Source organism: Eulemur rufifrons, chromosome 28 (genome assembly GCF_041146395.1).
Source record: "Eulemur rufifrons isolate Redbay chromosome 28, OSU_ERuf_1, whole genome shotgun sequence".
Lineage (NCBI taxonomy): Eukaryota > Metazoa > Chordata > Mammalia > Primates > Lemuridae > Eulemur > Eulemur rufifrons.
In genome coordinates, this window is record NC_091010.1 from 67621302 (window position 1) to 67648497 (window position 27196).

Below are 27196 nucleotides of genomic sequence, written 5' to 3' on the forward strand. Positions count from 1 at the left end.
GGGAGGTGAGCAAGGCTTTCCACTGCGAGTGGGAGGCCAAGGAGAGGCTCTCCGCCTTTCAGCTAAGGAATCGATGCCTGTGCATGGAGCCCTATGCTGAAAGCAGCTCTCCGTGGAGCTCTAATGTTTCTGCACAACTTCTCAGCAGAGCAACTGATGGCTTTTTTCCTGGACTGTCTTTCTGAGAATGTCAGCAGAACAAATGACCTTGGAAGACAGAGATAGTATCCCCCTCCAGGGCAAAGGGCAGATGTGTTTCCTGACCAGGATAGTAAGAATAATGTCTCCTTCTAGGTAAAGGTTGGGTATGTTTGCTAGTAGTCCCTTATAAGGTACGAATTTCCTAAACTTGGTATTCCTCAGCTGTGACACAGACCCACTGTGTGCACAACAGCAACTGGTGCCACACCGTGTCGCTCCCATGAGCTGTGGGAAACAAAGGGAACTGATGGGAACATGAGCTCATGCTGCCTGCTCTGACATGAGAACTGAAGTCCTTTGTCTCTGACCCAGGAGTCTCATGTCTTCTGCCAACATCGATGAAATTGTCAGGTTACGTGTTAGCTTGCAAGTAGGGAAAATCTCAGATCACTCACAATTCCTGACACACTAGAAGCATATGAAAGGCCTTAGAGTGTAGTTTTAAGGTCATTAGGATGTGAGACCTGCAAACCTGGGTATGGCTCTAACTCTGTGTCTTGCTGGCTTAAAACTGTGGCTGTAATAACCGGACTCCCATGAAAGCCACTGCAAATCACATACCCCACGATGCCCAGACTAAATGTATCCCCAATTCAGCTTCCTTGAGCCAACCCCAAGTTGCTTGCAGCCACTCCCTATCACCCCAAGTGAGGAGAAACTGGAGTAGAAACAGACAGTAGTCTAAGCTGACTGGAGTATATTGATTTTACTTTGGCAAGTTTCACAACAGTGTGAACACACTTGTAGACTCCTCCCACGACTTTGGGGGGGTCCCTTGTGGGCAAGATAAATTCGTGGGCATCTGAAGATGGCCGTGTTCCCGAATGTCTCACCCCCGCCCCCAGATGAGAGGCTCCAGAGGTTCCTGCTCCACCAGCTGAGCTGCCCGCTCACCAGGAATCAGTTGCGTCTGCTCTCAAATCTATTTATGCCAGTTGCCCTTGAAACGTTTATTATCATTTGCAAATCATTGAAATATAAATGCAGAAATGGTAGTGGTTTTTATGAAAACCAAGTTGAATGCCTAGGGAAAGGCAACTTATTTTAAAACGTGCTGTCAAAAAAGAAGTATGAGGGAGAACATTGTAAAACTTTAGGGAAAACCCATAAAATCGTAGAATTTTAGTTGCAAACAGTGTCTTCAAGCTTCTATTCCTGCCAGCTTCAGAGCTCAGAAGTCAATAATCCAAACCAAAACTACCTACGAAACAACCACCCCGATAATGATTTTCTTTTTCCCTCTCCTCATATTTTTTCTTTTTCTTTCAAATAGAAATGCCTGGTCAGGGAAAAATTGACTCTACTGGAAGGGAGTGAATTTTCTACCAAAAAAAGTCATTAAAAGCCTGGCAAGGTTAATCTGCCTCACAGAGATAGCCCCGACTATGAAATGTCACCACCCCAGCGTCAGGGTGAGCCACTCTGTGCAACGCCCTGGGCACTGCTTGTTCTCCGGACCTCCCATTCACCCATCACAGCACCTGCACGCACACTTGTGCTCCTTCCCCTTGCTGCTGTGACCAGTTCCCACAGCTTAGCCGCTTAAACAAACAAATTCATTCTCTCACGGTTCCGTGGGATAGAAGTTCAATGCTGGGAAATCTGCCATTCGTGACAACTCGGATGAAGCCGGAGGGTATTGTGCTAAGTGAATTACGCGGGACACAGAAAGACAAATGCTGAATGTTATCACCTATATGTGCATCACCCAGCTCAAGTACTGAACATCTCCAGCCGTCACCCAGAAGGCTCCCTTGGGCTCTTTCTAATCAGTAACCACCTTCCTCCCCAACTTTCAGGTAACCACAGTTCTGACTTTCGCTACCATAGACTAGTTTTGCCTATTTTTGAAATTCATGTAGACAGAATCACATAGTAAGTCCCACGTTGTGTCTCGCTCCTTTTCTGTAACATAATATTTTTGAGATTCACACGTTATTCCATGTATTAAAAGTTGATTCCTTTTTACTGCCAAGTAGCATTTCATCATATAAACATACCACAATTAATTTTTCATTTTCAAAATTTGAATCTTAAAGAGCAATCTGACACCAACAAGCTGTGGCGTAGAAGATGAAATTCAGGTGGGTAAGGCCAAGGACACACGGGCTATAAAGGCAAAGGTTGAAAAGGAAAATCATGGCTGTTTCTTATACTTTGAAATACAAAGTGTACAGTCTACCTTCCTCAAACACAGTCATTTTAGGAAAATCCTATTAGGCTCCCATCTCCTATCGATGGTCGCTCTGGGTCTCTGACATCTACCGAGTTCCTGCTGTCAGAATTCATTATGTGATCAATACCGTTTTAGCAGTAATGTGCCTGACGTGAAATGATAAATAAGGAGAATGGGATGCACTTACTGACCAGAAAAGACTATTCATTTTATATTTTCCTTTAAAAAATTTAAATAAGCCACTTCATGGTTCTTTGCTTATAAAATGGAACAGCAATGTAAAATAATGAATGCTAACTCGATTACAGATTTGTACTTTGTTTGCAGGGATTTTCATTGCTAATGTGCAATGACAAATGTCACTGCTGCAGATGGGAAGGGATACTATGCAGTGGCCGCAGCCTGCAGAAGTATAAACAATGAGAACTGCAGCGATCGGCTCAGAAAAGCGTGTTGCACGCACGTTGCTGCACAAATCACCCAGCAGGTACCAAGGAGGCTGCTGTGGAGACTCTGCCCGAGAAGAGCTTGCAAATTAGTTGGTAAAAAAAGACAAACATGGAAAATGAAATAATACATGATTTCTTAACAACCATAATCTATGTGAATAAAGCTGTCTGTGAGTTTATAAATTCTTCACAAAGGATCTTGTCCAGCAATCTGAGGTCATGGTGCAGAAGAGATGTTCTCTTCATTTTGAAGTAAGTGAGACTCAAAGGGAAGAAGTGGCTTCCAAGTCCCATCAGGTGACTGCGTGGCAGAGCCAGGAGCCTGGACACGCACCCCCATGGCAGCCTCACTCTCGCGCTGAATCACACTTACAGATGGGATCTGTCATGGCTTCCCCAGTGCTGGCTCAGAATGGAGAAGTCAGGACAGGATGCACAGGCTGAGTGCAAGGGTGGGTTGGATTTGGTGGCGGGGTAAGGAGAACACCCCAGGAAGCCGGAGTCACGTGAGTAACACCTTTGGAACAGGTGAGTGCAAGGTTTCGGGGAGATCCGGCCGGGTTTGGATTTCCTAATCTACAGGACCTGGCTGGGAAGGAGAAGAAGGTGAGTCTGCAGAGGAGGCTGGAGTCAGGACAGGGGAACGGCCAAGCCGGGAGGGTGGGGGTGCCTGGGACCAGGGTGGCAGCCGTGGAAACAGGGAGACGCAGTGAGGCTCTGATCCTACTTGCATGTTTGTCTTTTTAATGTACTTCTTTTTGCTTCTGTGTGTTGTTTAGTTTAGTTTTCAACAGATTGAAAGCCATACGCAACGTACTAGGCTAAAGGAACAAAGATAAATAGGCCCTCGGTGTGAGGCTAGGCATTGGGCTGTGTGTGCTGCTTGCTTGGCTGTGAGGTGTCAGAAGCTGCTCTCTTTGGGGTCCCTGCTTTTGTCTCCCCCGTTGTCTTGGGAGTCCCCAGAGACTTATTCTTAAAGAAGGTATGAGTGTGCTCTTCTTTCAGTGGTGGTCCCTGTCATTACACAGGAGCCCTGCTGAGGTGGCGGCCAGGTGTGGGTCAGGGAACATGTTCTCTGGTCCTCTGGGGAGGGCTCTGCCCTCTCGTGCCCTGTGTCCCTGGGCGGCCACTTCCACGGCACTTCTCACTGTGTTTTGTTTTTCCCTTTAGGTGGAACAGGAAGGCTAGAGGGTCCGAGCTGGGTTTTTCTCTTCCCCAGGTGGGTTAGGAGGCAGGAAAACGATTTTGCTCGAGGGCAGTCTTTTGTTAAGGAGAACAGAAGACTTCATTTTAAACCCTATTTCACAGTGGTTACTTTTCCCTTCCCCCTGCCAGAGCATGATTTTTCTCTGATCAGCACTACCAGAACCTGGTAGGGCTCCTGGAGGTGAATGTCATGCAAGTGAGGGGGTCCCCCAACGACTGTGTGTCCCTGGAGTTCACAAGCTTGGCCAGCAATTCTTCAGTCACAGTTCAGGTTTCCTTGCCCCAGAACTGGTTCCCGGGGCACTTCTACTCCAGTAAGCTGTGACTCTCTGTGTCTGCTGTCGGTCCCTCCAATTTTGGAGGCAGTGGTTGCCCTGTGGTGTCAGTTCCCTGATGGATGTAAGAAGAGTTTGTTCATTTTTTTCCCTGTTGGGAACCCAGGAATGACAGCTTCCAATCTCCTTACATGTCGGACCGGAAACCACAGTTTTCAACCATTTTATTGAGAAAAATTTGAACCTATGTAATATTAGAGAAGGCCCATAAACCCATCACTCAATAATTATCAACTTATACTCAAGCTTGTTTCATTTATATTCCTTCCCACTTCTCCAGATCCCAAGATTGCACTCCAGAATTATCCCATTTCATAAATGGTACAATTCAGTAGGCATCTCAAAAATATAAAGAACATTGAAAAAGTAAAACTACAACACAACTAAAAACCCATACCAGTAGCCCCCGATGTTATCAAATTTCATTTGAATCAAATGTCATTAAAATTTTTCTGATTACCTCATATCTTTTTTTAAGTTATTTGAATTAGTATCCAAACTAAGCTGAGCCTCTTTCTGAAACTGCAGCCTTTATTTTTGCTCATCTCTGCTATTCTGCTCCTTTCCCTCTTTCCCTGACTCTGAGCCAACAACACTACATACATATGTACATACGTACTATATATAACATGTTTCATATGTACACAGACACATATACTATATAACATGCTATACACACTATATATAATGTATATCATAAATACACATATTTGTGTATATATATGCTTAGACAGTATATTCATGTGACAGAAATTTGGTCACTATTTTACAAAAATGGAAATAGATTATGCATGTTAACAAAAGACCATGAGGTCTGCAGAAGGAAAACAAAGGAGAGCTTTATTTTCTTAAAAAAAACTAAAACAAAAACAATCAGCAGATCAGGGAGAGGTAGCTTCTGGCATAAACTGAAAGCTGCTCTGGAAACCAAAGAGCAGCTCTGACTGCAATAGAGAAAGTTCTCGCCCCAGTCCTCAATCAGGTCCCTATATGCAAATGAATAATCCAGTCTCCATTGGCTGAACAAAGCTGAGTCCTGATTGGGTACTTTCCTAGCCCCAAACCAGAAGTCTCTGTTCCATGTCCCTTTAGGTGGCTGCTGAGAGTAGTTCTCTGTCCAAGGATTCTCCGCTCTGGTCATCGGAACTGTCTTAGCTCAGAGGAGCAAACAGGATGTTCCTCTAGAGCTGCCCTCTCTGGGAACCGTGGGGCATCCACCCCTCTCTCACCCACCACGGCCACTGGTCAGTTCCACGCACACATTTACTGCTCTGTGTCTCAATAATACACCTAGCAGATCCCTTCATGTCAGCTGCTGGACACACAACTCAGTCTTTCTAAAGGGCTGCATAATATTCCAAGACAGGTATGTATCAGACATGTCTGACCATTCGTTTATCAGTTACCACAAGGATAAACATTGCAATGATATCCTTTTACCTGATCCTTACCTACAGGTGATATAATTTTTAAAGTATAGCTTCCCAGGAGGGGGACTACTGAGTATAAAACTGTAGGTGGATGCTATATTTTTAATGGCTTTATTGAAGCATAATTTAGATATTATAAACTACACATATTTATAGTATACAATTTGCTATGTCTTGTCATATGAATACACCCATGAAACCATCAACACAATCAAGACTACAAATTTTATTTCTTTTTGAGTGAGCTTTAGTAGTTTTTGTGTCTTTTAAGAAATTTGTCGATTTTATCTAAGTTGTTGAAGTTACTGTCATAAAGTTATTTATAATATTCTCTTATCTTTTCAAATATCTATAAAATCAGTCATGATATCATTTATTTTAATCTTGATATTGATTATTTGTGGTTGCTCTCTCTTTTTCTTGATCAGCCTGCCGAGAAGTTTATCAACTTTATTGATTTTCTCAAAAAACCTCAGCTTTTGGGTTCATTGATTTTCTATTCAGATTTTGTTTTATATTTCATTGGTTTCTACTCTGATCTTTATTATTTATTTTTTTCTGCTTACTTTGGATTTGAGTTGCTTTTCTTTAAAATTTTCCTTCAGGTGGAAGCTGAGGTTACAGATTTGTGATCTTTCTTCTTTTTTAATATAGGTATTTAGTGCCATAAATTTCCCTTTAAGTATTGCATTAGTTGCACCCCACAAATTTTAGTATGTTTTATTTTCAGTCATATTAACATGGTTTCATTCTTTTATTTTTTATTTATTTACTTTTTTAAATTTTCATATCATCAGTCCTGGTGTAAGTTTCATTCTTTTAAAAAACAACTTTCTAATTTCCCTTTTAATGTTTTCTTTAACCCATGAGTTATTTCAAAGTATGTTAGTTTCCAAATATTTGAAGATTTATCTAATATCTTTCTTTTATAGATTTCTTATTTAATTCCATTATGATAATAGTCTTTGTATGAATTGAATCCCTTTAAATGTATTAAGACACATTATGACTCAGAATTTGTTAATTTTGATAAATATTCTGTGTGTACTTGAAAAGAATGTGTATTTTGCTAATGTTGGATGGAGTGTTGTAAAATTGTAAATTATGCCAATTTAGTTGATAATAGACTCAATTATATGCTGCCTACAAGAAATCCACTTTAAATATAAATACAAAAAAAGTAATAGGATGGTAAAAGATGTATTTACACTAATCAAAAGGCAGCTGAATTGTCTACAGTAATGTCGAAATAAATTTAGGATTTCTTGTCTACTTGTTCTGGCAATTATTGAAAAGGAGCTGAAATTTCTGACAGTAACTGTGAACTTGCCTATTTCTCCTTGCAGTTCTATCAGATTTTGCCTCATCTATTTTGAAGCTCTCTTCAAATGTTTAGCGTTGTTATATTTTTTGATGCATTGACCCCTTTGTCATTATGAAATGACTTTTATTTATCTCTGGTAATACTCTTTGCTTTGGAATCTACTTGTCTGAAGATATGGAAAATTTGAGCCATTGTTTCTTCAAATATTGTTTCTATTTCCTTCACTTTCTGTGCTTCCTTGGGGACTCCCGTTATACTTATATTAGGCCACTTGAAATTTTCCTACAGCTCACTGATTTTCCATTATTTTTTTCAGTCTTTTTCTCTCCATGTTTCAATTTGGATAGTTTTGGTAGCTATATCCGCAACCACTCTTTTCTTCCTTCTGTGATGTCTAATCTGTCGTTAATGCCACACTGTGGCTCATCATGGGCCAGACAGCTCAGCCTGGTCCACAGAGTGGGCTGCTGTCAGAGCTGAGGAATCTCCAGCAAGTCAGAGCTGCACAGCAGGAGGGGTGTGGAGGGGATTGGGCTTTGGTCAGGCAGGCTGAGGTCAGTCCCAGGCAGGGTGCCAAGAGAAGCGGGAAGCACACAGCCTGGCGTGTGGGGGACAGTCAGGTTAGGGTCAGAGAGACTGGACAGGGGACAAAAAGTGGGATCACAGTGGAACTAGGGATTCTCCCAACTTATGGGACACCTACAGTGTGCTGAGCAAGTTTTTAGTGGCTTATTCACTCTAGACCTCTCTCCCCATCTCAATTGATATTGAGGGCAGGAACAATGTCGGCCCTGCCCATGCCAAGTACTCGGTACAGAGAAGCTGCTCAGGACATATTTTTAAATGATTGGAAGAAGCAGGCCCAGGGACTGTCAAAGCCCTAAGAGCTGGGTTCAGGGAAAAAGGTCCTTACATGGGCTTTTGGGGTTTGGGATTTTGTGACCTGGGAGCAAGGAGATAGGAGGATGAGATGCCAGCCTATCAGCTCTTCCCTCCAAGAATTTCCCTCCAACTCCAATTTTCTGGCAATTGTTATATTTTTACAGGGCAAGGAGGGCATGAATACAGGGTAGTTGTAATTATGCCTATCATGTGTAAGAGCCACCAGAGTGATCCAGTGTAAATGGATCCTGTTTATAATTGTAGTAAACTGTAATTTTAAATAAAATGAAAATCGGGGTTATGCAACACATCTCAAAATACCTAATTAGCAGAAGGCAATTTTGTATACAAATGCCCTAATCTAGTATTCAACACAAGTGCATTTTTAAAGTGTAACTACTAGTCAATCACAATTGCTCTGACATTATAATACAAGTCTCTTGCAAAAGCGATCCAAAGCATTTCAGCAATGTTGGAAGCTTCCAGTTTTATAAGGAGAAGTTGTTAGAGGTAAGAAGGCTGGCAAGTGAGGCCCACGGCAAGATGTGGAGGCCTCGAAACTGTCAAGGGAAGTCTGAGAAACCTCCACGGCCAAGGTGAGCCTGAGGCGACGTGACGACCAGGTGGGATGTGGGTTCTGGGTGGGACCCTGGAACAGAGAAAGGACCTCAGGTAAAAACTAACAAAATCTGGAAAAGATATGGGCTTTCGTTACACCAGTATTGATTTATTAACTGTAACAAATATACGATAATAATGTGAGATGTTAACAGGGGAAGTTGGGTGTGAGGTACTTGGGAACTTTGTCCTATTCTCCCAATTTTTCTGTAACTCTAAAACTGCTATTTTTAAAAGTCTTTTTTTAAAAAAGAGTTTAAAATAAAAAACTAATGAAGGCCTGGAAACCTTGTGTCTCAGCAGCAGAGTGGTTTTAGAGGGCTAGTTTTATTAGTTAGTTACCTTCACAGCTTGATTTGTGTTTTCTTGGAGTGTTGAAGTCATACAAGTGTTAATATATGTACTGTCAACATGTTGATATGTGTACTTGTGGAATGTATCCATTATATGAAGCAACGTTTATACATATAAGTGTAATTGGTTATTCTGTTGTGTGTGTATACGTACATATATTTGCACTGCACCTACAGATACTCATGGTTTGGCTGAGTGTAATTTCAGTACATTTGGATTTAGAATGCATTTACATATGAATCCTCTACAATATCATTTTCATGGTTAAGTAATATTCCATCTTATCATGTATTCTAAATCAATGTTGGGCACTCACAGAATTTCAGGTTTTTCGTTATTGTGAAGAACAATTTGATGAATGTCTTTGTAGATTTATGCTCACTCATGGTTTTATCCCTGCAAGTGATGTTGTTAGCTCAAAAGGCTTTTGCGTTTCTTGGTTCATGTTCTTTAACTGCCCAACAGACTTGTTCTTATTGATTCCCCAACCAAAAGATTATTGGAATGCTTATTTCTTCACAGCCTTGCTAACATTTGATATTAATGTTAAATTGATAATTTTGTAAGCAAAAAAAAAAAAAAGAATTTACTAAATCACTCTTATTTTACTCTACTTAGTACTTTAGGTATGTGCACCCATGTGTGTGCATTCACACTCACAAACATGAAACAAAGACACGCGTGGCTTCAATGCAGAAAGCTTATACTCTTTCCTGATCAGTGACGGCACCCTCACCTGTTCTGTTTTCCATGCAGATTTGCCTCCTGCTGCAACGTGGCACCACTCCATAGGGACAAGTGGGTCGAGAAGAAGACCAGAATGTGCCAGGGAAAAGATGATATGGGGGCTTTTCTGGTCATCTTCAAGTCAATCATGTCACATTTATGATGATTTATTGTCACATTGAAATAAGTTTCATTTGTTTAGAAACAATAAATCATAAAAAGGACAGTGGTGCTGGGTTGTGATTGAAAGAATAGTACCATTTTCACACCTTATTTGCATATTTTTTTATTTAAGCCAAATGATTCCACCTCTGAAGCCATCAACATCTGATCTAAATATTCACAATCTGCTCACCGGTGCAGTCTGAGAGTCCTTACGATATATCAGGTTGGACAGACAGAGTTTATTTGCCAATGCGGGATGCTGTTGAGCATCATAACTCAGCCCTGCGAAGGATGGGGCATCCGCAGAGCCATCAGGAGGATGTGACACTCATCCTGCTTGCTGGGCAGGGCAGAACAGCACTCAGAGATATTTACACATAACGCTCGGTAATAGTAGTAGTAACAACATAGTCAGCACTATTCTCTGAGCCCTGATGTGTGTCAAGCCCTGCACTAAGGGCTTTAGACATGGGTTCTCTCATTTCATCTTCCCCAAATCCCCGGGAGGCTGGCCAATTATTGCACCCATTGCACGGATGCAGAAATCAGTGTTTGGGTGGCTTGGGTATCTTGTCCAAGGCCCCACAGTGCAGAGGTGGTATTGCTGGGATTCTTAGTTAGAACAGCTTTTGCTCGTAGAGCTAAATCCCTATACCCAGAATCCTTAAAGGGCTAGGCAGATACACCAACATGTCCATACTCTTTGGTGGAACGGGGCTAATCTTTTTTATTCACAATCTTTATTGTGAGAACTTGCAAACTTTTAAAAAGTTAAAAGAAAAGTGCGATGACCACCCATATATCCTTCCCCTAGATTTGTCATTTGTTTATGTTTTGCTCCTTTGTGTATGTGTGACTTTTCTTTTCTTTTCTTTTTTTTTTTTTTTGTGATACTATTTTGGAATAAGGCGCACACACCGGGAAACTTCACTTCTAAATCCTCAGCAGGCACCTCATCCAGTGGAAGTCCAAATTTGTCTCAAGGGGAAACTGAACCTAAGATGAGCATGAGGAATCCCACTGATTTTGGAAAATTTTCAATCTCCCGAGATGGCACTTGAGGTTCTCTCAAGATCTGGCCCCAATAATGGCATCACCTCCCCTCCCCTCCCACGCTTTGCTGCACCCACCTGACTAACCATTCCCTGAAACCACAGGCAGCTCATGCTGTGGGGCCTCCCCTCATCCATTCCCTGCTGCAGCTCTGTAAATCTTGCTCATCCCTGAAGGCCTGGTTGACGCTGCCCCTCCTTGGAGCCTCCCCCAATGTCCAAGTCTATGGGAACAGTGTCGTCTTTCTAGTCAATAACCCTTAGAATGTTCTGCTTTTCTTTAGGGGTAGCTGTTTCCCTGTCTGCATGCTCCTTAAGGGCAGAGGGTCATCCTTGAACCCTCCCTAGCATGTGACATAGCAGTTTGCATATAGTAGGTGCTCAATAAACACGCATTGAGTTGGATGGATCTACCTGCTGAAGATAAATGGCATATTGCAATCACTCCAGAGTTCAGACTCTAGACATATTCCTTCTTTATGATGAGAAAAAAATCATTTGAATTAATTAACAGTTACAAACACAAAATATCCACAGCACTGGGAACTGTATCAGAACATCAGACAGCGGCACTTATGAAGTACTCTCATTTCTCTTAAATACCATAGTAATGCAAAGAGCAGGCCAGGCTGTAAAGCCATGGGGGCCTTTTAGTGTCAGCAGATAGTTCCGTTCTGTTTATACTGGGGAGTTTAAACCATGCAAAGAAAAACGAAATGCTGTTAAAAAGAAAACCATGATTGACAAAACTACGGGAAGGGGAAACATTTCTTTCTTCAAAAGTGCCTGTAACATGAAAAGAATGCCTCAAAAGGAAGGTTGTTAACAGCAGATAGTTCAACAGTTATGTTATTATACCCAACTGCCAAAGTTGTAGAAAAAGGCAGTAAATGAAGCAGTTGAGATGAACAGAGTCTATTTAGAAGGGTAAGAAGTATATTGTATTTCTGAATGCAACAGCTGCATATAAGTGTAACAAGATCTTGGCTCAAATTATAGCTTTGGATTCAGCCCCCTTTGCAGTATCTAATCTGCTCTTGTAAGCCCTGGCACAGGCTGTGAGTAAATGCATCAAGGACGTTTTTCCCAGCGTGGTGATGTGCCAGCTGTTTGATGAGCAGCTGCATCGTGCGGGTTCCGGGTCAGCGTGCATGGGAACACAGCCTTTTCGGCGGCTCACTGCGGGGGAAGTTAATGTCAGACTGTGCCAGCCCGCTGGCTTTCCCTGGTGAAACCCCCTGAGATGACCCCATTCCGTACAGCTGGGAACCCATGGCTTTGTTTTTAAAGATAAAAGCAATCTGTTCCTTCTTTAATAGGGTTTACCAAGGAAGGACTTTCAGTCAATAACACGTGAACCTGAAGGAGCTATCACCTTCGGGTTGCAAAAGGTCTTTGGCGTCCATCTTTTGACCCTGAGTAAAAAAACATCCTGTGGGAGGAACCTGGATCCCCACCCTCCTCTGAACACTTACAGGACTAACACGATGGATGAATTTCCAGCACACAGACACATGACACTCCCCAAAGCAAGGATTGAAAGCTCAACGAGCATTTAGATCCCTCCTTGTTAATTGCCCTCTTCTCTCTTCCCTGCTTTCCTCTTTCGGTGGGATATGGGAGGACATATGAGAGCAGATCATCGGTGCTAAGATACAGACATGTGCTAAGGGGGTGAGAACAACGTTTGGTTTGCTAACCCCGGTTCATCTAATCAGCATCCCCACCCTGGGGAGTCCAGCCCCCATTTCATTCCTGTTCAATCTTTTTGCTTGGGGTGAAGCTGGGTTCACCCCCTTAAACCCGAGAGTGGGCACATAACCCAAGCTAGCAAAGTCCTCTGAGCCACCATGATTGGCTGGGAGATGCGTCCATGGCCAGACTCAGCCACTGTGATCCCTCTAGGAGATGTCTGCTGGGACTGCCCGGAAAAGGTCCTTCTCTTGCTCTGAGAGAGAAGCTGTAGGGGACATGGTGGCTTGACCAGAAGGAGGGAGAACTGGAGATGAGCTGGTCAGGGCAGGCCAAGTCAGGGAGAAGATGTGAGGGCCCCAGTGACAGTCTTCACCCCAAAGCTAAAGCTGACATGGCCCCTGAACTTGCCAATTACATGACCCGATACATTCTCTTTTAGCTTCAGTCAGATTGAGCTGGGCTTCTGTGCCCTGAAATCAGCTTGTTTAAATATTTGTTCATGTTTTGTGCCCCTACTAGGAGATGGGCTCCATGCAGTCAGGGACTCTGCCTGCCGTACTCATTGTTTTTCTCAGCTCTCAGCACATCTCTTACACACGGCGCAGGTGCTCGCTGACTTAGGGGCTGGGGGACAACCAACCACAATGAATGTGTAAGGACTTGCATTCATTGAGGAACCATTAAACTTCGCTAAGCACAGACTCTGCTCTCAAGTAGCCTCCAAGAGGTGAAAAAATTGCAAAGTGAATGGAGACAGAATTTGGGAAGACGAGAGGAAGAAACTCTCTCAGGAGTGGAGCAGGGGATCCCAGGGGGATCCTAGGGGACTCCGCGTGGAGGGCAAGGTCAGCACTTCAGGCCCAGGGTGTTTGAATGTCTTCAGTGGGCAAGACACCTGCACTCCTACTATGTGCAGGAGTGCAGGGGGGCACAGAGATGTCAGAAAAGAATCCAAGATTACTGAAAAGATGGAAAAGGATACTTTTGAAGAGAAGTCAACATTTTACTGAAATTAATAAATATTTAAACACAATGTAGTCTGAAAGATCTTTATTTGGAAAATGTTGATGGTTGAGGAGCTTGCCAAAATATTGTTTTATGCCTTTCTTTAATCTTTATAACATATAATTTTAGCTCTAAGGGGAAAACAGTCAAATTGATGTTTTCTGCGGACAAAGCCATTGGCACAAACCTGGCAAAGGCAGATACAGGCAGAGCTGAGACCCACAAAATCTGCCAGGCACCAGGGGAACTTTGGAACCCAATTCCTCTCTTTAAGAAGCTATGAAGAACATAATCTAAAAGTGAGATATGGGAAAACCTCATTAATTCAGATATTTCTATTCTCAATTTGTGACCACTTGAATTTTATCTGGGTAATGAAAAATTTGCAAAGCAAATTAAGAATGTAAATAAGATTAGAGAGGGAATGTTTAAGCTACTCCAGAGAACAAAGTGTTCCATGCATTCATTTACATACAAAATTGATAGGTTAATTAAAATATCTTCTGGTTATTAAAGTCACCTGTTGCACGTTTGCCTAATAAAATAAGCTTACTTGAAAATAAGTAAATTTTGTTAGATAGTCAGCGACTCTGGTGTAAATTGGTGAGGTTTTTCTGATCATTCAGTTCTTAGGATCAATGTTCAAATCACTCTAATAGTTCCTCTTCAATGTTTTTATTATTATTTTTGAACCATTTGTATCGGGGTGCTTTTTTGGTTTTAGTTCAGATTTATTGACAAGTTGATTGATGGACATTTGGATTATTCACAGTCTTGTGCCCTTATGAACAAAGAGGGTCTGAATATTCAAATAAAATCCTTTTTGTTGGCATATCTTTTCATTTCTCTTGGGTAAAGAAATACCTAAGAGTGGAATAACTGGATCACATGAAAAGTGTAGCTTTAACTGATTTAAAAACCTATCAGACTCTTTTCCAGTGAGTTTGATTTGTTTGTACAATTTCGCATTCCTCCCGGCAACGCACAGGAGTTCCAGCTGCTCCACATCCTCACACACACCTGGTAATTTCAGGCTGTTTAGTTATTTCTGTGGGTACGCAGTAGTCATAGTTGATTGTGTTAATAGTTTTAATTTGCAGTTCCTTAATAACTAAGGATGTTGGGCATCTTTTTGTGTACTCATTTGTTACCCAAATATCTTCTTTAGTGAAGTATCCAAATCCTGAGTCCATTTTTTATTTGGATTGTTTAATCTTCTTACCATTATAGTGTAAGAATACTTTATATATTCTGATATATATTTTGGACAGTTTTTTCTATTCTATAGCTTTCTTTTTCATTCTGAAATGTGTTCTTTGAAGAGCAAACATTTTAAATTTCAATAAAGTCCAAATTAGACATTTTTTAGTAGCTGGTGCTTTCTGTGGCCTATTTAAGAAAATTTTGCCTAACCAAAGGTCATTAAAAATTCTTTAAAATGTTTTATAATCCAAGTTACATTTATGTCTATTATCTATTTTTTTCATTTCTTTTATATGGTATGGCATAAGAACCTTTTTTTTTTTTTTTGCATATTGCTATCCAGTTGATCTAGCCCCATATATATTGAAAAGATTATCTTTTCCACTGTTGAATGCCCTTGCCAAATGTTATATGTGTCTGTTTCTGAACTTTCTATTCTGTACCACTGATCTACATGTCTGTTTTCTGCCAATACCACACTGTTTTAATTACCGTAGCTTTGTAACAAGTCTTCGTATCAGGTACAGTAAGTCCTTGAATTTTGTTCTTCTTTATAAAAATTGCCTTGGACATTGTTGAAATCTACTTGTCTGTTAAAAAAAAAAAAAAAAAAAAAGATGTGCTTGAGTTTTAGCTGTAGATCAATTTGAGGACAATTGACACCTTAGCAGTACTGGATCTCTTGGTTCATGAGCATGGATATCTCTCCATTTACTTAGGTCTTCTTTAACTGTTCTCAGCAGTGCTTTACAGTTTTCAGTGTATGCATTTTTTATATATTTTGTTGTATTTATTCCTGAGCATTTCACATACTTATATGATTACAAATCATGTTTTATTTTAAATTTCCAATTGTTCAATCCAACATAAAGAAATACATTTGATATTGCATATTTCCCTGCAACTTGATAATTTCATTAATTCTGGTAGATTTTTTTGTAGATTCTTTAGGATGTTCTACAAAAATAAATCATGTTTTCTATGAGTAGGTAGTTTTATTTCTCCCTTTCCAATCTATAAGACACTTGTTTGCCTGCATGTTTGCTTATTTTTACGTTATTGAACTGGCTAACAAAACAGTAAGTACATATGATGAGAGTGAACATCCTTGTCTTGTTACTGATCTTAGGGGAAGAAATCCAGTTTTAAGTTTGGTGCTAGCTATGGTGTTTTCATAGATGTCTTTTATCAGATTGAGAAGGTACCCTTATGTTTCTAGTTTGATAAGGTTTTGTTTAAATCATAAATCGATGTTAAATTTTGTCAAATGTTTTTTCTACATTATTGAAATTATCATATACTTTGTCTTTTTAGTCTGTTAATGTAGTGAATTTCATTAATATTTTAATGTTAGACCAATTTTACAATTTTAAGGTAAATTCATCTTGGTCATGATGTATTTTTCCTTAAATATGTTGGCGGGTTCATTTTGACAATATTTTGTGAAGTGTGTGTCTGTGTGTGTCTGTCTATTTTATGAAGAACAATGGTCTGCAGGGGCTTTTTCCCTTCCAATGTTAGTCTTATCTGAATGTAAGATTGATGCTGGCCTCCTAAAATATGTCAGAAAGTCTTTTTATTTACTTTATTTTCTAGAACATTTTGTAAAGAACTGATATTATTTCCTCCTTAAATGCTTTGTAGAACTTACCTGTGATGCAATCTTGGCCTGGAGATGTGTGTGTGTGTATGTGTGTGTGTGTGATTATGTCTGTATATGTGAATTTTTAACTACCAATTTGATTTCTTTAATAAACACAGGGCTATTCAGGCACTCTAATTTTTCTTGACAGAGCTTTCATAATTTATGTCTTTCAAGTAATTTTCCACTTCATCTAAGCTGTTAAGTTTATTGATGTAAAGTTGTTTATAATATTCCCATATTATGTTTTTAATGTCTGTAAGATCTGTAGTGATGTCCTCTCTCCCAGTCCTGATACTAGTAATTTATGTTTCCTGGGTTTTTTTTTCCATGCTCAGTCTAGCTAGAGGTTTATCAATTTTATTGATCTTTTCAAATAACCAGCTTATTTTGTATTTTTTCTATGTCATTGATTTCTGCTCTTATTTTTATTGCTTCCTTCCTGCTGTTTACGTTAATTTTCTTTTTATCTAGTGTTTTAAGTTGGAAGATTAGGTAACTGCTTTGAAGTTTTTCCTCTTTTCTAATGTTTTGGGTGGCATGTTCTATAATTGTCATTTAGATCAAATTGATAGTTTTTTCAAATTTCCCATTTTCTACTAATTTTTTTAATCTACTTGTTCTATCAATTATTGAGTGAAAGCTGTTGAGTTCTCCAACTATAAATGTGTATTTTTCTATGTCTCCTTTTGGTTCTACTAGTTTTTATGTCTGGTATTTTCAATGTTTGTTATTAGGTTTATACACATTTAGAATTATTATGCCCTCTTGATGAATTAACCCCTTTAACATAATGAAATGCCCATATTTAAAATAAGCCTCAAAAAGGTCAACTCAATTTCAGGTAATTTAACTGCATCTCAAAATAAAATCCAAAAATATTTAAAATGAGTATAACAAAACTCAGCACCGAACAAAGTAAAATTCACAATGACCAGCATCCCTGCAAAAATTATCATTTCTGCAAAGAAGCAAGAAAATTAAATCCATAACCAGGGGAAAAAAATGTCAATGAATAGTAACAGACACAGAAATGAGAGCAATGGTAGAATTAGCAAACACAGATGTTACAACATCTATTATAAACATTCTCCATGCATTCAAGAAGGTAGGGGAAATAATGGACATAGTGAGAAAAATAGAAAACATTCAAAAAAACCCAAATCAAAATTCAGAGATTAAAAAAAATGGAAATAAAAACATACACTGAAAGAGATTATCAGATTAGGCGCTGAAGAAGAAAACATGACTGAGTGAACTAGAAGATAAATTGAGAAACTTGGCTCCCAAATCCACAGTCCAGCTGTGTAATGGTTCAGTTCTAGTACACACATGTCGCGGTATCACCATACCTCTGGTTTACCTTTGTCTCCTCCATGGGTAGCAACTTTATCACCTAGAGTACAGTGTTTATGTAGTTTCTTTCACCTTTAATCTTACAGAATCCACAATTTCCAAAGTTACTTCAGTCAGCACTTTTTCCCTCCGATTTCTTCAGTGAGATTGTTTCATATATTTGTAACGGAGTTAGATTCCTTTGCCACACTCTGCATTATATCCTGGGAGCTCCTGATCTCCTGAGTTTTTACAAAATTTTCATACATTAATGTTCACTCTGTGCTGTAAAGTTCTCCGGATTTTGACAAATGCATAATGTCATGACAAATGTCTTAGAGTATCATACAGAATAGTTTCGCTGCCCTAAAATCTCCCTTGTGCTCCATCCATTCCAGCCTCTCTCTCTCTCACCACTAAAACCCTGGCGATCGCTGATCTTGACATTATTGCTGTAGTTATGCCTTTTCCAGAATGTCATATAATTGGCATTGTATAGTGCACAGACTTTTCACACTGACTTCTTTCACTAAGCAAAATGCATTTAGAAATTTATCCATGTCTTTTTGTGGCTTGTTAGCTCATTTCTTCTTATTTCTCTGTAGTGTTTTTAAAAGCCCAAGTATTTACTAGTTTCTGGGGACTGGAACAGATAAATGTGCATGTGTCTGGAAAACTACAAAGAATATCTCGTCTCAGAAAATGTCAGCTCCATCCGTCTAATTGCCCAGGCCAGAAAACAGAGCCATCCTTACTCACGTTTGATCCATCACGGATTCCCCTTCCAACACAAATCCCGAATGCATTGATTTTCCTCCATTTCTACTCCCACCACCCCATCCAGTTAACCATCATTCAGTAGGGTACCTTAATAGATTTCTAACCATCCTCCCTGCTTCCTCTCCAATCAGTTCTCCAGGCAGCAACCAGAGACATGAATTGCATGAAGTTAAAGATTCTCCCAAGTCTTTCCAATTGCTTGGAATAAAATTCAAACAACCTAGCATAGTTGTGGGATCCCTCAGGACTGGGATCCTAGCCACACTCAAGCTCAGCAGCCATTTCCCTCCCTCCTGCTGTCCCGATCTTTCAGCTTCTGGAGAAAGCTTCTCACGCCAGAGCCTTCATCCACATACAGTCTCCCATGTAAAAATGCTCTCCTCTGGCCGTGTACATGGCGGACTCCTTCTCATCCTTCAAGTTTCCCTTTCGCAGTCACCACCCCAGGGAGGTCTTTCTTGTTCACCAGATCTAAAAATGCCTTCCTCAAATTATTCTTGCTTTTATGCTATAACGAATTTAAATTATATAATATTTTTGTCCCTCCCACTATCTTGTGGTAAGAGCCGTTAAGGAGGCCATGTGAGCTTTGTCTACCACAGGACCCCAGCACCTGGCACTGTAGCTGGCACAATGTGGGTGCTCAAGAAATACGTGTTGAGTGGACGGAGGGGTGAGCTGTCATGGTAAGAGAAAACGCTCAGAACAACTCAGGGTGAGTTCTTCCTTGGGCAAATTTTATAACATCTCTGATTCACAGTCTCTTAATCTATTAAGTAAATATAATACTTTTCCCTGGCAAACCTTATCTTCTAGATGCTTTTAGGATTTTTTTGTTTAATTATTTGATTGAAAACTGCAATTGTTTTTCCAGTAATTTTGTCTGAGTCATGGTGGGCATTTTCAATTTGCATACAATCAGACTTTTTTTTTCTGCCTAGGAACTATTGCAAACATTTTAGTTGAAACAACCAGCTTACAGAACTGCTAGTTAGGTGTCCAAGTTCCTCAACCTCGGCCCTCTGCCAAAACTGCAGAAGAAACCCATTGTGAGCCCCATGTCATTTTCCAACCTGTCATCCTCAGTGAAAAGGAGGAGGGGAGAGCTCCATGATAAGGAGGAGGGGAGAGCTCCATGATTAGGAGGAAAATTAGCATCATGAAGAAGGAATCTGAAGATGAACAGAAAATCCATTCCAGAGGAAACTAAGATAGTTCAGAGAATGTTAAACAAAAATGAAAAATCTCTAACTGGCAAACAAGAGAGATTTGGGGGAAATCAATATATTTCACAAATCACTAACTTTGTGCTAAGGATAAAAATCAATTAGTTAATTATAAAGAGATGATCATAGGATTGCAGTATCAGTCAGCTCAGTAACAGTGGCTTAAAGTGACATGGCATACCTCCTAAAATGATTTTGAAAGACCATGTAAACTCTTTGCACATTTTAAGCTGCTTTCTAAAACTTTTAATTCTATTTAGATACTTGAAAAGAAAAGAACTTCCAGCATATTGCAAATATTAACATTAAAATTGTCTGCATTTAAATGTACTCAAAGAAATTGCAATACTATGATGACAACTAAATACTTACCATCACTCACTTAGAAAATACATGAATACGCTCTACCCTAAAATTAGAAATTTTATAACTTTGCCTTTTCTTCTTGAATTACTGTTTACTTTCCACTTTTATCCAAACATACTTTTATAAATAAAAGACTTCATTGTTCATCTCATTTCTAGTCCTTACAATAAAAGAATATATTTAAATTGAAATGTTTATATTTTTAAAATTTTCTGAAACCATGGGGCTCTAAAATTTTCTTCTAGCTTGAGATATAATTACAAATAACATTAGTGTATATTTTATCAAACACAAAAACATGTTACAAATTAATTTTGAATTTAGTATGAATAATTATTAAATATAAATACATAATTTTATTGGAAATGCATATCTTAATGAGGTAAATGAAGCTTAATCAAATTACTTCACATGGCTATGCATTCATATGACTTATTACTAGAATGAGATAGAAATCACATCAAGTGTATTCCTGAGTTTTATTTTCATGGTTGTGGGCACTGAGGAATATTCACATAAATGAGTAGAAACTAGCAATGAGTAGATACTAATAAGTGAGTAATACTAATTAGTTATATGCCACAAATCACAGCCAATTATCATAAAATACAATTTTAATGATTACTTGGCTATCAGCTACTTTAGATCTTCTGTCAGTTTTGTTGTAAATAAAAATCACTGGCGACTATCTGATTTTCAAAAGGATTTGCTACTTGGTTAAATTTTGGGAAATACAGCAAAAATATGTAACAAAAATTGTATTAAACTATTAAGTGTAGCTCTTACTCTGTCACTTAGTCACTTTAACAAAGTACACTGAGAAGAGATGGAGAAGTTAAAATATATCAATATGCTTTTGCCAAGATAACATTTCCAATAAAAATATTTTTTACTACATGATTTAAATATCCTTAATCAAAAACCTGAGCTGCTGATTGAGCTCATTAAATTTTATAGACATAGCCCTCTATACTCCCTAAATAGCAAAGTCAATCCTTTCTAACCAATAAATCCACCCAATGAGATTTACTTTCTATCACAAATATCTCACTTAATCTGTTTAGTTTTAATTAATTATGGTATTATTTCATATATGTATGAGCTTCCTTGGGCTGCTGAAACAAAGTACCACAAACTAAGTGGCTTAATGAGACAGAAATTTATTGTCTAATAGTTCTGGCAGCTGGAAGTCAAAGATCAAAGTGTCAGCACAGCCAGGGTCCCTCTGGACTCCAAAGAATTCCTACGTCTTCCTAGGTTCTGACGGCTTGCTGGAGACCTTTGAGGCCTGGCTTGCAACTGCATAACTCCTGTCTTTGTCTTTGTCATCACATAACATTTTTCCTGGGCATCTCTGCCTTTACGTGGCCACTGTCCAATAAAGACACTAGTCATATTGGATTAGGGGTCCACCGACTCCAGTACAACTTCATCTTAACTAATTACATCTGCAATGACCCTATTTCCAAATAATGTTACATTCTGAAGTACTAAGGGGCAGGACTTCAATAAATCTTTCTGGGCAGGGGGACACAACTCAACCCATAATAACTCATTAAGAATATTTCTTTAAATCACCAAGAAATAAATTACAGAATTTACAGATACATTTTACAAAGTAGATATAATCGTTTAAGCTTAAAATCATGCAAATCTAAAGGAATTAACCTATGTATTCAAGATAAGTCAACATGCCAACATTAATTTATATTAATACAGTGACATAGAGCTAAAATTATAAGTAGTTATACATAATAATTAATGTGTAACTAAAATTACAAGTCAATTACAATGTGAAGAGTAAAAGGCATGCCACCCTTTGGTTGTCAAACTCTGGTATTTAGCTTTTGGGCATAAATAAATAAAAACAGGATATAAAATCAGCAATAATGCCAGTAATTTCAATATACTTCATGATTAAACTTTTCCTATATTTTTAATTAAAGTGAAAATAATACATTGGCCAAACCTAATCTGCCCGGATCTGGCTTATTTTATTTTTTTGTTACCAAGAGGTTGAAAATATGAAAGATATTTTGAGTCGCACTGAGAATTTATATGAAAATAACAAATAATTATGTGATTTAACTAATATAGATCTTAATTACCTGCTATAGTTTGAATGATGGTATTCCCTCCAAAATTCAAGTTGAAACTTAATTCCCAATGCAGCAGTATTAAGAGGTGTGGCCTTGGGAGGTGATTAAGTCATGAGGGCTCCACAAGTGGAATTAACACCCTTATTAAAAAGCTCAAGGTTGAAGGGAGCACCCTCTTGCCCCTCTGTTCCTTCTACCACATGAGGACACAGAGTTCCTCCCCTCTGGGGGACACAGCAACAGGTGCTGTCTTAGAAGCAGAGAACATCCCTCGTCAGACACCAATTCTGCTGGCACCTTGACCTTGGACTTCCCGGGCGAGTTCTAGGACTATGAGAAATAAATTTCTATTATTTGTAAATTATCCAATCTAAAGTATTTTGTTATAGCAGCACAAACAGACTTATACACTACCTTATTGAAAATACACACCAACTACTTAATATCACAAATTTTATCTGTGGACTTTACCCTATGTACCTTGAAAAAACTGGTAGTCCCAGAAAATGTTCTACATGCATATCAAAGAATCACTGTTTTTGTTGGTGAAGCTATAGGGAAACAGGCATTTTTACATACTGCTAATGGGGGTACAAAATTGTAGAGAGCCCATAAAGGACATCAGCCAATACCTAACAAAATTACATATGCACCTACCCTTGCCCCAACAATCCCTCTGCTAGGAATCTACCTTGAAGAGATACGTCCACAAATACAAAACAGCCTATACCTAAAGTTACTAATCATGGCATTATTGGTAATAGCCACGGATGTAAAACAACTCAATCGTCTCTCAGCAAGAGGATGGCTGAAAACTTCCTGGTCCACCCACACAAAGGAGTATCATAGAGCCATAGAAATAAATGAGAAACTCATCTACGCAGGCAGCCTTCCCTATGCATGAGTTTAGCATCCATAGGTTCCATGAACCTTGGATTGAAAATATTTTTAAAAATTGCATCTGTACTGGACATTTACATGGCATTAGGTATTATAAGTATTCTAAAGGTGATTTAAAGTATACGGGAGGATGCACAAAAATTATATGCAAATACATCACCATTTTTTATCATGGACTTGAGCATCCACAGATTTGAGTTTCAATGGGGGTCCTGGAAGCCATTCCCCATGGATACTGTGGGACGACTGTGTGCACTCCCATGGAGTAATCACCAGGATATGTTTTTTAGTGATAAAAGCAAGATGCACCACAGCGTGTGAATCATGCTGGATTTGTAAAAGAAAAAAGGGTAAGCAAGAAGCCACAATTGCAAAAAGAAAAACCTTTAGGAGGTTAAAGCACAGACTAATCAAAATGACCACTTCATGGAAATAACCAAGAGCATGCGGAAGTAAGATTTTTTTGAGACCATACAGTTTGGGCTTTTGAGTTAATATTATACGTACTTCCTCAAAAACCAAAATTAAATCAATAGACTAAAGCAAACCCTAAAATTGGAAATAAATGGAATAAAAAAAACCTAACAGTATATTAAATGATCAAAATAACTACACAAAGAAAGATATTATTTCAAGTGACTTTTAAACTCAGTACACCGAGAAAGCAAAACAGCACTCAACCACTAATGGTGAGGGTGCATGTCAAAAGAAGTAAAAAGAAAATTTAAAATGTCATCCCATTTATGATAAAATCAAAAGCATAATATACTTAGGAATAAATTTAACAAAAGATATGCAAGTCCTTTACATTGAAAACTATAAGACACTGCTGAGAGAAATGAAAGAAGACCTAAATGTAATAAATGGAGAAATATACCTACTTCAGATTGGTAGATTTAATATTTTTTTTATTTTATTTTTTTTTATTTTTTTATTTTTATTTATTTATTTTTTTTTATTTTACAGAATCAAAGAGTCTAACAGTATATCTTGTTAGATACAGTATGTCCTCATAATGTATACATTATTTCTTGTACAATGATATGAAATAATATGGGAAATATTCATGATAAATTATTAAGTGAACAGTGCAAGTTAAAAACAATAGTTTCATATTTTTTCCCCACCCCCCCTTTCCCGAGTCAGCACCTTCAAGTGTTACCACTCCCCAAACGGTGCGCAATGCACTCATTGTGTAGGCATACCCCCATCCCCTCCCCCACCCCCCACCTCAGTCTGATGTCCAATTGGTGTCGTTTCCAGATTTGTATTTAGGTGATGATCAAGGAAACCAATTTTCTGGTGAGTACATGTGATGCTTGTTTTTCCATTCTTGGGATACTTCACTTAATATAATGGGTTCCAACTCTCTCCAGGAGAACCATAGAGATGTTGTATCTTCATCATTCCTTATAGCTGAGTAGTATTCCATGGTATACATATACCACAGTTTACTAATCCAATCATGTATTGATGGGCATTTGGGTTGTTTCCACATCTTTGCTATTGTGAATTGTGCTGCTATAAACATTTGGGTACACGTGCCTTTGTTACAGAATGACCTTTTTTCCTTTGGGTATATGCCCAGTAATGGGATTGCTGGGTCAAATGGCAGGTCTACTTGAATCTGTTTAAGATACCTCCATAATGCTTTCCACAGAGGTTGCACTAGTTTGCAGTCCCACCAGCAGTGTATTAGTGTTCCTGTCTCTCCACACCCACGCCAACATGTGTTGTTTTGGGTTTTTTTGATAAAGGCCATTCTCACTGGGGTTAAGTGATATCTCATTGTGGTTTTGATTTGCATTTCCCTGATGATTAGAGATGTTGAACACTTTTTCATATGTTTGTTAGCCATTTTTATATCTTCTTTTGAAAAATTTCTATTCATGTCCTTTGCCCACTTTTTGATAGGGTTGCTTGATTTTTTCTTGCTGATTTTCCTGAGTTCTAAATAGATTCTTGTTATCAGTCCTTTATCTGATGTGTAGTATGCAAAAATTTTTTCCCATTCTGTAGGTGGTCTGTTTATTCTCTGGACTGTTTCCAAATGAAAAGGACAACAAAGAAACTATAAGGGAAATTAATAAAACAAAAAGTTGGTTCTTTGAAAAGATAAACAAAATAGACACACCTCTGGCTAGACTAACCAAGAGCACAAAAGTAAAATCTCTAATAACCTCCATTAGGAACATGAAAGGAGAAATCACAACCGATGCTACAGAGATACAAGATATCATCTATGAATTCTACAAAAATCTTTATGCACACAAACTGGAGAACGTGGAGGAAATGGACAAATTTTTAGAAACACATAGTCTTCCCAGGCTCAACCAGGAAGAAATAGAGTACCTGAACAGACCAATATCAAGAACTGAAATCGAAACAGCAATAAAAAACCTTCCCAAAAAGAAAAGCCCTGGTCCAGATGGGTTCACACCTGAATTTTACCATACATACAAAGAAGAACTGGTGCCCATCCTACATAAACTATTCTCCAATATTGAGAAGGATGGAGTTCTCCCTAACACGTTCTACCAAGCCAATATAACATTAATACCAAAACCTGGAAAGGACACAACAAAAATAGAGAACTACAGACCAATTTCCCTCATGAATATAGATGCAAAAATTTTCAATAAAATACTAGCAAATCGAATCCAAGTACTTATCAAAAAAGTAATCCACCACGACCAAGTGGGCTTCATCCCCGAGATGCAGGGGTGGTTCAACATACGTAAATCTATAAATGTAATTCACCACATAAATAGAAGCAAAAACAAAAACCATATGATACTCTCATTAGATGCAGAAAAAGCATTTGACAAAATTCAACACCCTTTTATGATAAAAACGCTTAACAAAATAGGCATTGATGGAACCTACCTAAAAATGATACAAGCCATATATGACAAACCCACAGCCAACATCATACTGAATGGGGAAAAACTGAAAGCACTCCCACTTAGAACTGGAACCAGACAGGGCTGCCCATTGTCTCCATTACTTTTCAACATAGTATTGGAAGTCCTTGCAAGAGCTATCAGGCAAGAGAGCAGAATCAAGGGAGTCCAAATAGGGAAGGAAGAGATCAAACTCTCACTTTTTGCTGATGATATGATGTTATATCTGGAAAACCCCCAGGATTCAACCAAGAGACTCCTGGAATTGGTTAACGAATACAGCAAAGTCTCAGGCTACAAAATTAATATACACAAATCAGAGGCATTTATATATGCCAATAACAGTCAATCGGAAAACCAAATTAAAGACTCAATACCCTTCAAAATAGCAACAAAGAAAATAAAATATCTAGGTATATATCTAACTAAAGAGGTGAAGGACCTCTATAAGGAAAACTATGAAACACTGAGAAAAGAAATAGCAGAACTTGCAAATAGATGGAAAAATATACCATGCTCGTGGATCGGAAGAATCAACATTGTTAAAATGTCTATACTACCCAAAGTGATCTACAGATTCAATGCAATCCCTATTAAATTACCAACATCATTCTTCACAGACATAGAGAAAATAATTATACACTTTGTATGGAATCAAAGAAGACCCCGTATAGCAAAAGCAATTTTAAGCAACAAAAACAAAATGGGAGGTATTAATTTGCCAGACCTCAAACTATATTACAAGGCCGTGGTTCTTAAAACAGCCTGGTATTGGCACAAGTGCAGGGACACAGACTAGTGGAACACAACAGAAAATCCAAATATAGAACCATCCTCATATAGTCACCTAATTTTCGACAAAGCGGGAAAGAATATACTCTGGGGACAAGAATCCCTATTCAACAAATGGTGCTGGGAGAATTGGTTAGCCACTTGTAGAAGACTGAAACAGGACCCACAGCTTTCACCTCTCACAAAAATCAAATCACGGTGGATAACAGACTTAAACCTTAGGCGTGATACAATCAGAATTCTAGAAGAAAATGTAGGAAAGACTCTTACAGACATTGGCCTAGGCAAAGAATTTATGAAGAAGACCCCCAAGGCAATCACAGCAGCAACAA